The sequence below is a fragment of the Tinamus guttatus genome, unplaced genomic scaffold (genome assembly GCF_059628265.1).
Source record: "Tinamus guttatus ecotype Peru unplaced genomic scaffold, ASM5962826v1 Tinamus_guttatus_pri_ptg000301l, whole genome shotgun sequence".
Classification (NCBI taxonomy): domain Eukaryota; kingdom Metazoa; phylum Chordata; class Aves; order Tinamiformes; family Tinamidae; genus Tinamus; species Tinamus guttatus.
Genome location: NW_028288835.1, coordinates 765,186 through 774,650, shown reverse-complemented (window position 1 = coordinate 774,650; position 9,465 = coordinate 765,186). Strand labels below are relative to the sequence as shown.

The 9,465-nt window shown below is 68.1% G+C and overlaps 1 pseudogene; it reads right to left on the bottom strand.

Moving 5' to 3' along the window:
* Positions 1-376: 376 nt before the first annotated feature.
* LOC148594066 (maestro heat-like repeat-containing protein family member 7) lies at positions 377-9,145 on the bottom strand (annotated as a pseudogene).
* Between the last annotated feature and the right edge of the window lie 320 nt (positions 9,146-9,465).

The following is a 9,465-nucleotide window of genomic DNA, read 5'->3' as shown; positions in this document are numbered from 1 at the left end:
TCACCTCCCCACTACCATACTCCCGCTGGAAGCCCTGACATTGGCTGTGTGGTACTGTTGGCCGTGTCTGTGTGATATTTCCCTTCCCCCTTCTCTAAGAAGGAGACTCCTCTAAGAGGGGGACCCCAATCCCTTCACAACCCACGTTTTCTACTCCTTGGTTCGCCAAAGAACAGACAGGGCACACGGTGAAGAGACAGGAACGTTTCTTTGGCGAGGCCGGTGCGCAGAGCAGCCTGGCGTCAGGACGCGGCCGAGCGCCAGCAGCACAGACTGGCACCGCGCAGAGGGCAGCGCCGCCTCTGCCACGCTCTCCTCAGGCGGTCGCACAGGCCTTCCTGGGTGCCCGTGGGTGCAGCCCCCTTCCCTGCAGCTCTCAGGATGAGCACGGTTTGGGTGGCCAGGGCAGAGATGGATGGGCTGCTGTCCTCCTGCAGGCCTTTCAGGGCTGAGGGGGAAGCACGAGCTCAGAGGAAGCCCCCATATCCCCCAGGCCCCAGGCCTCTCCTCCTAACACCACCCGTCCCAGCCAGCTCTGGCCACAGCCAGGATGGAGCCAGGGGCTCTGCTGGATTAGCCGGCAGCTGCTGCCCAGGAATGTGCCCAAGGTGCCTGGAATGTCTCTCTGCTCTCCCCACAGCACCCTGCTCCGCTCCTCTCGGGCAGCAGAGCCCTCCTCACCTACGTGGGGATGGGAGCTCCTTGGCCAGGGTCTCTCTTGGTCCCCCCAGCCCCGTGTGACCCCCGCTTGCCCTCACTCACTCTCACAGATGGCCTCCACCGTCTCCTTGCTCTGCTCCCCGCCGCGCTGCCCAGCATGCCCTAGGCCCACACACAGCGCCCCATAAATGCTGCTCCTCAAAGCTGTTCCCCCAGTGCTGCCCCCCTGGCCAGGCACCCCCGTCCCCTCGGGCCGAGCTCACCGCAGTCCCTTTCCCAGTGTCACCCGCAGGGCACCCCCGTCCCCTCGGGCTGGGCTCACCGCAGTCCCTTTCCGCAGTGTCACCCGCAGGGCACCCCCGTCCCCTCAGGCCGGGCTCACCCCAGTCCCTTTCCGCAGTGTCACCCGCAGGGCACCCCCGTCCCCTCGGGCCGGGCTCACCCCAGTCCCTTTCCCCAGTGTCACCCGCAGGGCTCCTGCTCGAGGGGCTCCCGCCAGCCCCACCGCTGCGGGCGGAGATGCCTGAGGGCGGCTGGAGCCTCCAGGCGCCCGGCGCTGCCTCAGGCTCGGGGGCTGCAGCAGCCACGGGGCTGCTTTTGCTGCCAGCGCAGCCGCCGGGGCTGAGGCCGAGCTGTCCCAGGACAGCGATGGAGCCCAGGGCTCGGGGCTCACCCAGGAACCGCACGGCCGCCTCGCGCAGGGACTCCTGGCTGCTCTCCAGGTAGGACAGGCTCTGGCGCAGGTATTGGTCCGCCCTCCTCCTGCCCCTGCTCCTGGCCAGCTGGGGAGAGCACAGGGCTCAGCGCACACCGTCCTCTCGCCGTCCTTCCCCCAGGAGCAGCCGCCTCCCCCTGCCACCACACTCAGGACCCCGCAGAGGCCGGGCAGCCTGAGCCGGCGTTGGAGGCAGCGGAGGGCCCTGCTGCCCCGCGCACGGAGGGGCCCTCCTGCTGCAAGGCCCCGCGGGGCCAGGGGCAGCTGCAGCACCCAGGGCTCAGCACAGGCAGAGGAGCCTGCAGGAGAGCCCGCGAGGGCTGATCCTGCACCCGGAGCCGCCAGCCACACACACTGGGCACGGGGGAGGAAAGAGCTGCTCCGCGCTGGGCTGCGGCCTGGGGACTGTCCTTACCAGGCACTTGCTGATGAGCCAAGTCTGCTGGCTCTGAGCCAAGCGCCTCAGCTCCTTCCACCTGAGGAGCTTGGCGGCACCAAGGAGGGCTTCCTGAGCAGCCTGCACATGGAAGAAACGGGGAGATGCCACCGCAGCCCATGGGACAAGAGCCTGTGCCCCCCACCGCCCTCCTCTTGACAAGGCTCAGGGCATTTGGACTAGATGATCTCTAGAGGTCCCTTCCAACCCTAAGCATTTGCTGGCCCTTCATGGCAAGGGGCAGCAGCAGGGCACTGAATCTGCTTTGGGGTCCTTGGCCCCCTCAGTGGAGGGCAGAAACATGGAGCAAGCAGCACCTGAGCCACCCTATCCTGGACAGGCAGCACGGCAGAGACTGCCGAGAGCTGCTGAGCTGCAGCCCAGGCCAGCGGGAGGCTGAAGGGCTGCAGCCCCAGAGACATCCAGGCAGGCCTCGGCCAGGACCACCTCCCACGGCTATTCCCAACGTGGCCACTGGGCTCCCCAGCGTGCCCCATTGCTCAGCCGTACCTCCACCACGCTGGGGCTCTCATCCTGCAGGTGGAAGAGCAGTGGCAGCGTGCTCGTGTGCACGTGCTGCTTCATCTGCTCCTTTGCCCTGCCCGCTGCTGTCTCCACGAGCCTGCTGAAGAGCTGCATGGAGATCCTTCGTGTGTGCTCGCACTCCTGGTGGCAAGGAAGAGAGAAGTGCTCAGCCCTGGCACCGCACGTGGCAGCTTCCTGCACAGGCTGCACTGGTGCAATGCAGCCCTGCAGCCAGGACAGCGTGGGCAGCGCAGGGCAGTATCCCAAGAGCCCGGGCAGAAGGGCTCCTGGCAGCCTCCCGCGCACACCGGCCGGCCCCACGGCTCTGCCCCCCGCCTTACATCCTCAAAGAGGGGCAGGAGCTTCTCAGCCAGCTGCGGAGCCATGTCCATGAGCCTTGGTCCCTCCAGGACACGGACCACATGGCTGAGCACCAGGAGGGCCTGGCCGCTCATGTCCCTGTCCTCATCCTGCAAGTATCTCATGAGCTGAGGCATCAGGACACGCATTCTTCCGACCTGGATGTGGGAAATACGAGTTCAATTTAAAAAAACAGAAATAAAAGGCTACCCTGGCACCTTATTAGACAGCAGCTTCCCTCTGTCTCCCAGCCGTTGGGAGATGGCTTGCTGGGTGCTGGGCCGAGATCTGCAGCCCCCTCAGCTCCCCAGGCCCAGCAAAGTCCAAGCCAGCCTGTTCCCTGGCACCCAGCTCACACAGCTTCCCCCAGTGATGCCCTGCTCACCATCTCCTGTCTCCTGCACAGCACGAGGAGGCTCCTGAGTCCCAGCTTGCGCATAACCCTGCAGTGACTCTCCAGGGACATCGCAGAGATTCCCAGGAAAATATCCTCATATGCATGAAGGTCACTGCAGGCCAGCAGCTGCAATGCACAGCACAGAGAAGGTGGCAGTGGCCGCAGTGCTCCCTGTGTCGGACACCGCTGGATGCCACCAGCAGCTCCGGGCAAGGGCAGCGGGCTCAGAGGAAGCCTGGCCAAGGGCAGCAGTGACTGCAGGGAGCCCCGGGACCCCCTCCCTGCCTGGGGCCTCAGGGCACAGCGAGGGCCCAGCCTTGGCCTGCTCCTGCCCTCCCTGCACCAGCCTCCTGTCCCCGTGCTCTGGAGGGGCCCTGGGACAGAGACACAACACAACGGAGGCACCAAGTACATGTGGGGACAAGAAGGAGCCCGCTGCAGAGGGGCCAAGGCCGAGGGGACTCATGGCAGAACACCCACTGCCCCACTGGCGCTCGGGGCCCTCCGTCCCGCAGCTGGGGCTACAGCTGGAGCTAGAAGCAGCCCAGAAGGGCAGTGCCCACACGAGGCTCACCTCCACCAGGAAAGCCATGGCAGGGATCTCCGTGCAGGGCTCCTGGCGCAAGAGCAGCGCTCCCAGCCGTTGGAGCAGCACAAGGCGCAGCGCTCTTGGGCTCCTCCTCATCTCTCTGGCGGAGGGAAGAAGGCTCTGTGAGGCCTGAGCAGCCCAGGCAAAGCTCTCCTGAGCCTGCACCCTCACTGCCTCCCATCACATCCCTTGGGCCACCACGCACAGAACAAAGCCACCTTTGTGTGCAGAACTGGGCACCCCCGTGGGCTCTGAGAGCCACCCTGTGCACAGGGGCGAAATGCTGCAGCAGAGCGGGGAGACGGGGGCTCTCACCTGGCCAGCAAACCCACTCCCTGGTGATGGGTCTCGGCGCGCAGGAGCATGTCCCAGCCGCCCTTCCTTGCCATGGCCAGCACCACGTTCTCGAAGCCGGCCTGGCACAGCAGTGCTTTGATGGTCTGCACTGCAAGCCTGTGTGCAGAGAAAACACCCGCTCACACTCGCAGCCCCGGCGCTGCCTGCAGCCCTGCCTGGCGGGGACGGCGGGGACGTGATGGAGCACCTCACGGGGCTGCTGCACGTGGCCTCCTCCCTTCGGCATCTCCCCCACAGCGCGTCCGACTGCTCCTGCTCCAGCGCTGCCAGGAAGGCGCTCTGGAAGAGCAGCGCCAGCAGGAGCGGGGGGAAGAACTTCCCTAGCTCGTGCAGGCAGGGGGGCTGCTGGAGGATCTCGTGCAGCGCACGCGTTGCCTGCAGAGAAAGCCAGAGACAGCCCTTGCTGTGAGATGTCCCTCCTGTGCTGCTGGAGCTCGGGGTGAGGCTCCTCGCAGCGCCCTGCGCCTTGGAGGGGCTGCCTGGCCAGAGCAGAGCCACGGCAGCTCCTGGGGCTCGGTGCCACAGAGCCACCATGAGCCTTCCTGGGCAGTGGGAACATCCCCCTGGAGGGCCACGCGTAGCCTGGAGGCCACCCTGGCTCCCCTGACTGGGCCCTGGTGACGTTTCTGCTGCCTGGAGCCCTCACGTGGCCGTGGCCCCTGGTCCTGTCCCCAGCGCAGGCTGAGCACGTGCCGCACGCGCAGGGCGATGCAGGGGTGCAGGGGGACACGCAGCCGCTCCGGCCAGCTCCGTGTGTGCGGGTGTGCAGAGGGCCCCAAGCAGGCCCAGCAGCCCAGCAAGCTGGCGCTGGCCAGGCCCTGCCAGCCGCAGCCCCCGTCCCGCGCTGGGCCCGTGCGTCCCGGGAGGCCCCGGCCTGGGGCTGCATGGAGAGGGGCAGCGGGAGCCCGGCCTCTCGCCGCAGGGCAGGGGCAACCCGAGGGCAGAGCGGGGCTTCCCCCACAAACTCACGGCCAGGGAAGAGGCGGCCGAGGCCGCTGCCTCGCGCAGCCGCCAGTCCTGCAGCGCACGGAGCAGCTCCCGCAGCACCGGCTCCGCGGCGCCCGGCCTGGACAGCAGCACCTTCCACATGGCCCCGGCGGCGCTGCGGGCCCAGAGCGCTTGGTCAGCGGCTGCCGCGGCTGCAGCCCCGTGGCCTGCGAGGCCGCAGCCCTGTCCCTGCCCCTGCCCCGGCCAGCACAGACCTGTCACACGAGGGGCAGCAGCTCAGCAGGCTGGCGACCACCTTGTCCGGGCACGCGCTGCTCAGCTGGAGAAGAGCCCTGTCCAGGCTGCGCCGTGCAGACGCATCCCGCACGGCCAGGATGGTTTCCCACATCGTCTGCACCAGCCTGGGCACCTGCAGCCCACATGGCAGAGTGTGAGGCTCTGCCGCACTGCAGCCCTTTGCCCAGCTCCCACGGAGAAGGTCTGCCCTTGCCACCGCTCTGGGCTGGCCACAGAGGCAGTTGGGTGCCTGGTACACGAGCACTCGGGGGAAAAACAAGCCCCCAAAGGGGCTGAACCCCGGCCGTGCCACCCGCAGGCTACTCACATGCTCCAAAAGGCCCGCGTCGTCCGTGACGAGCTCGTCCAGCATGTGAGCAGCCGCCTGCGGGTCGTAGCTGCTGCAGGCTCTCATGCCCCGGATGGCTACAAGGACGGCCTCTGCCTTCTCGTCCGGCCACAGGTGCTTCCCAAACATCTAGGGCAGAGAAGAAGGCAGCCCCGAGAGACGTCACAGCCAGGATCCCGACTGCATGGCCTGGCTGAGCAGCGCGTGGCCCTGAGAGCGACACGGGGCAGCGCTGGCACAGCGAGTCCCTCCGAGCCAGGAGCCGGGTCTCTGCTGGCTGCGGTGACGGCGCTGGGATGGGGCTGGTGCCTGGGGTTAAGGTCCCACCCGCTGCTCCTGCAGGGAAGCAGAGCTTGCGGGATGCAGGAAGGAAGCCCCGGGCTAGTCCTGGCCTAAGGAAAGTGCCAGCCCTCTCCTCAGCCCCACCTGCAGCCGCCCCTCTCCGCGTCCACGTTGCAGCTGACCCCACAGCTGGAGGCCCCAGCCAGGGAGGCCTCCTTACCCTGCTCATTGCCCTGGTGTCCCTGGACCGGGAAAGCCTCAAGGTGCCTGCGGTTTCCCAGTCCTCTCGGAGCTCCTGCTGCCAGGCACTCTCCTGCGACGGCTCCCTGCCTGCGCGGGAGGGGAAACACAGGGCCCTGAGCATGAAGGCTGCACAGCTGGACACGGCCCACGGAGGGTGCCAGGGACAAACCTCCCCTGGCAGGGGAAAAGGCCCCAGCAGGACAGAGAGCGCAGTAGGACGCCCAGGGAGGCGCTGGGCCTATTGCAAGGGGTGGGCGAGGGGAATTGCAACCACACAGAAATTCTTACTCGCTCCCTGCACGAGGAACTCGTAGAGGTGCCACAGGGCATCCGCAGCCTCGTCACTGCTGCCCTCGTCCTGGCAGGCGCCGCACAGGGTGAGATGTCCCACCAGCTGCCCCAGGACCGGCACGCTCCTCTCCAAGAAGCTGCCACAGCTGGCACCGCCCACTTGGAAGCATTCCCGGACCTGGGAAAGGGAGGTAGTGCTGCCACGAGGCCGGAGGGCAGCGCTCGGGATCAAAGCCCTGGCCCATGCTCCTTGCAGGCTTGGATCCCGGCTGAGCCGGAGCCTTGGTGGCTTCCCTTGGAGGCAGCCTGGAGCTCCAGGACACGGCCGCATGTGACAAGGGACAGGCAGTGGCTGCAGCTGGCCTGCACCACGGGCTCCTTACCGACACCAAGGAAGAGCTGGTCAGGAGATCCCCCAGCTTCGCCAGGCGTCCCACAGCCCTCTCGTGCACAGCTGCCTGCTGGCACTCGGCGTAGGGCAGGAGGAGCTGCAAGGAGAAAAGCTGCTGCTCTGCCCTGTGTCCCGCAAAATGCCTGGCCAGGTTTGTGCCTTGGAGCCCGGCAGAGCCCGGAGAGGGGATCTTGTGTCCAGAGTCCCTTGTGCCTGTGGGGCAGATCTCCCAGACGGGCCTGATGTGACAGCAGGAGCCCATGGGGGTTGTAATGAGGGCAGGAGCGGGTTGAGGAGGAGGGGGTGTTGTCTGTACCAAGGGACACTGGGCTCACACAGGAGAACTGTGGGGATCCCCGTTCCCGTGAGGGAGCTTGTCCCCTCTCCGCACTGGGCTCTCTGCAGCCGCTGCTGGACAACTCCCCCCATCCCAGCACAGGGCCTGGAGCTGGCGGCTCTGCTCCTGGCAATACCAGACCTGCAGGATGGTCTTCATGTCCAGCACGCTGGAGGAAGGGCTGCCGAGCATCAAGGCCTGCAGCATGCTGTCCATGGCCTCCAGCATCTGCAAGGGGGACAGAGGGCTGAGGCGCTTCTTCCCCATTGCCCCCCGGCTGTCAGAGAGGGCTCGGAATTCCTCCCGTGCCAGGGGGACGTGTAGAGCAGTGCTGAGGGCAGGAGAGCCCCCAGGGCAGGGGAGCTGCTGCTGCTGCTGCTGCTGCACAGGGCGCAGCCTGGGGACACTGCCCACGGCCCTGGGGACACTGCCCATGGCCCTGTCCAGGGCAAGGGGGACAGGGCAGGGGCGAGGGAGAGGCAAGCGGGGAGCCTGCCCTGAGCCTCCCTGGAGCAGCCAGCACCCACCTGGGAGTAGAGAGCAGCATCCAGGTGCTCCCGTGGAGGCAGGGAGAAGACGCTGGAGAAGCAGGCGTCCAGCAGGCCCTCCAGCTCGCGCTCCAGCAGCAGCCCGGCTTTGCTGCGAGCAGAGAGGGGCTTCCAGTGCCTGGGCTGGCAGCAGCCAGCAACACCCTTCTGTCCTGGGCAGGGGGATGCACCCGGGGCTCGGGAGGCCCGTGAGCGATGGCCAGGCCAGGCCGGGAGGGAGCCCCATGGGAGTCACCTCTTCTCGCCAGCACGCTGTCCAGGGACAGGGGACACAGCGGGCAGGGGGGCCCAGTGATGTCCCCACCTCCTGCCTCAGCCCTGGGGAAAGGCCCGCACCCATGGGAGAGCTCCAGGGCCCTCTCTGCTCTCCCGGCTCCAACCCTCTTGGTGCCCCCAGATGCCAATGGGAGACTCCCCCAGGACGAGGGAAGGCTCCCTGCAGGACTGGGGCCCTCTGGGGTATCTGCTGGGGAGGCCGTGGCCCAGCCAGGCCTGGGGCAGCTACCTCATGGCACTGATGCAGAGCATGACCTGCTGCCGCACGGCCGTGCCCAGGTGGTTCCTGGGCTCCTCCTGCAGCAGCACCTGGACAGCACAAGCGGGAAGGGTCGCAGGGAGCTGCCAGGGCCCCACAAGCGGCTGTGCCCTCCAGCCAGCCCCCCACACGTCCCCGCGCTCACAGCAGCCCGTCCTGCTGCGGAGCGGGGCCGGGGCCCTCCCGAGCAGCCCCGGAGCCCCGCGTGCCCTCACCTCCAGCGCCTCTGCCAGCCGGGATTTGCACTGCCACAGCTCCTGGCGCAGCAGCAGAGCGGGCAGGCCGGGCGGGCAGGACGCTGCGCAGAGGGTGCAGACGCAGGCCAGAAAATGCAGCTTCTCGGCCTCTTCCTGCTGCAGGAGCAGAGGGACGAGGAGAGAGCGTCAGAGGGGCCGGCGCGCGGCCGGCAGCACCAGCGCATGGCAGGGGCTGCAGCGACACGTGGGCGCCTGCGAGGGAGCAGCCCCCAGCGCCAGCAGCCCCGTGGGGCCGTCGGAGCGGCCCGAGGGCGCCGGCAGGAGAGGCCGGGCAGCCCCGAGCGGGACGGCGACACTCACCTTCCCTCCACGCTGCAGAAAGGCGCGCACGCGCTCCAGGGCTTCCTCTGCCTCCTCCGTGGGCAGATCCGCACCGGGAGCTGGCGGGAAGGGAGCGGGCAGAGCTGCAGGGCTGCCCGGAGCTGCAGGAGGCAGCGGAGCGCTCTGCCCTGCGCACGCTGCTGCCGGCCGCACGGCGAGAGCTCGTGGCCCCGGCGCGGCCAGCGCGGCCCCCGCACTCACCCGACGGCGCCTCCTCGGGCGCGCGGCTCGAGTGGGGCTCCAGGTCGCACATGCTCGCTGCAACCGCCCCATCCTCCTCCTGCTCCTCAGCAGCCACCGAGCGGTGGCCGGGGAGTCGCTCCGCCATCCTGGCCGCGTGGCCAAACTCCACGGAGCTGCCCGGGGGCAACGGGGAATTCCTGGGTGCTCAGGGGGCTTTTGGGCCAGCACCTTCGCTCCCGTCCTCTCCCGCTGCCGTCGTCCCGAACACTGCGGGCCGAGCCCGCCGGGCCAGGATGTCACAGCAGCGCAGTCACAGAGGGCCCCGCTGTCACTGAGGGCCACCTGTGACCCCGCAGCGGGTGTCCCCTCGGGGCGCACACCGGTGGGGTGGCTGCAGCAGGATGGAGACCTTCTTGCCCGGGCACAGGCTGCTCGGCAGCAGAAAGGTCCGTGCCCGGCCACGCA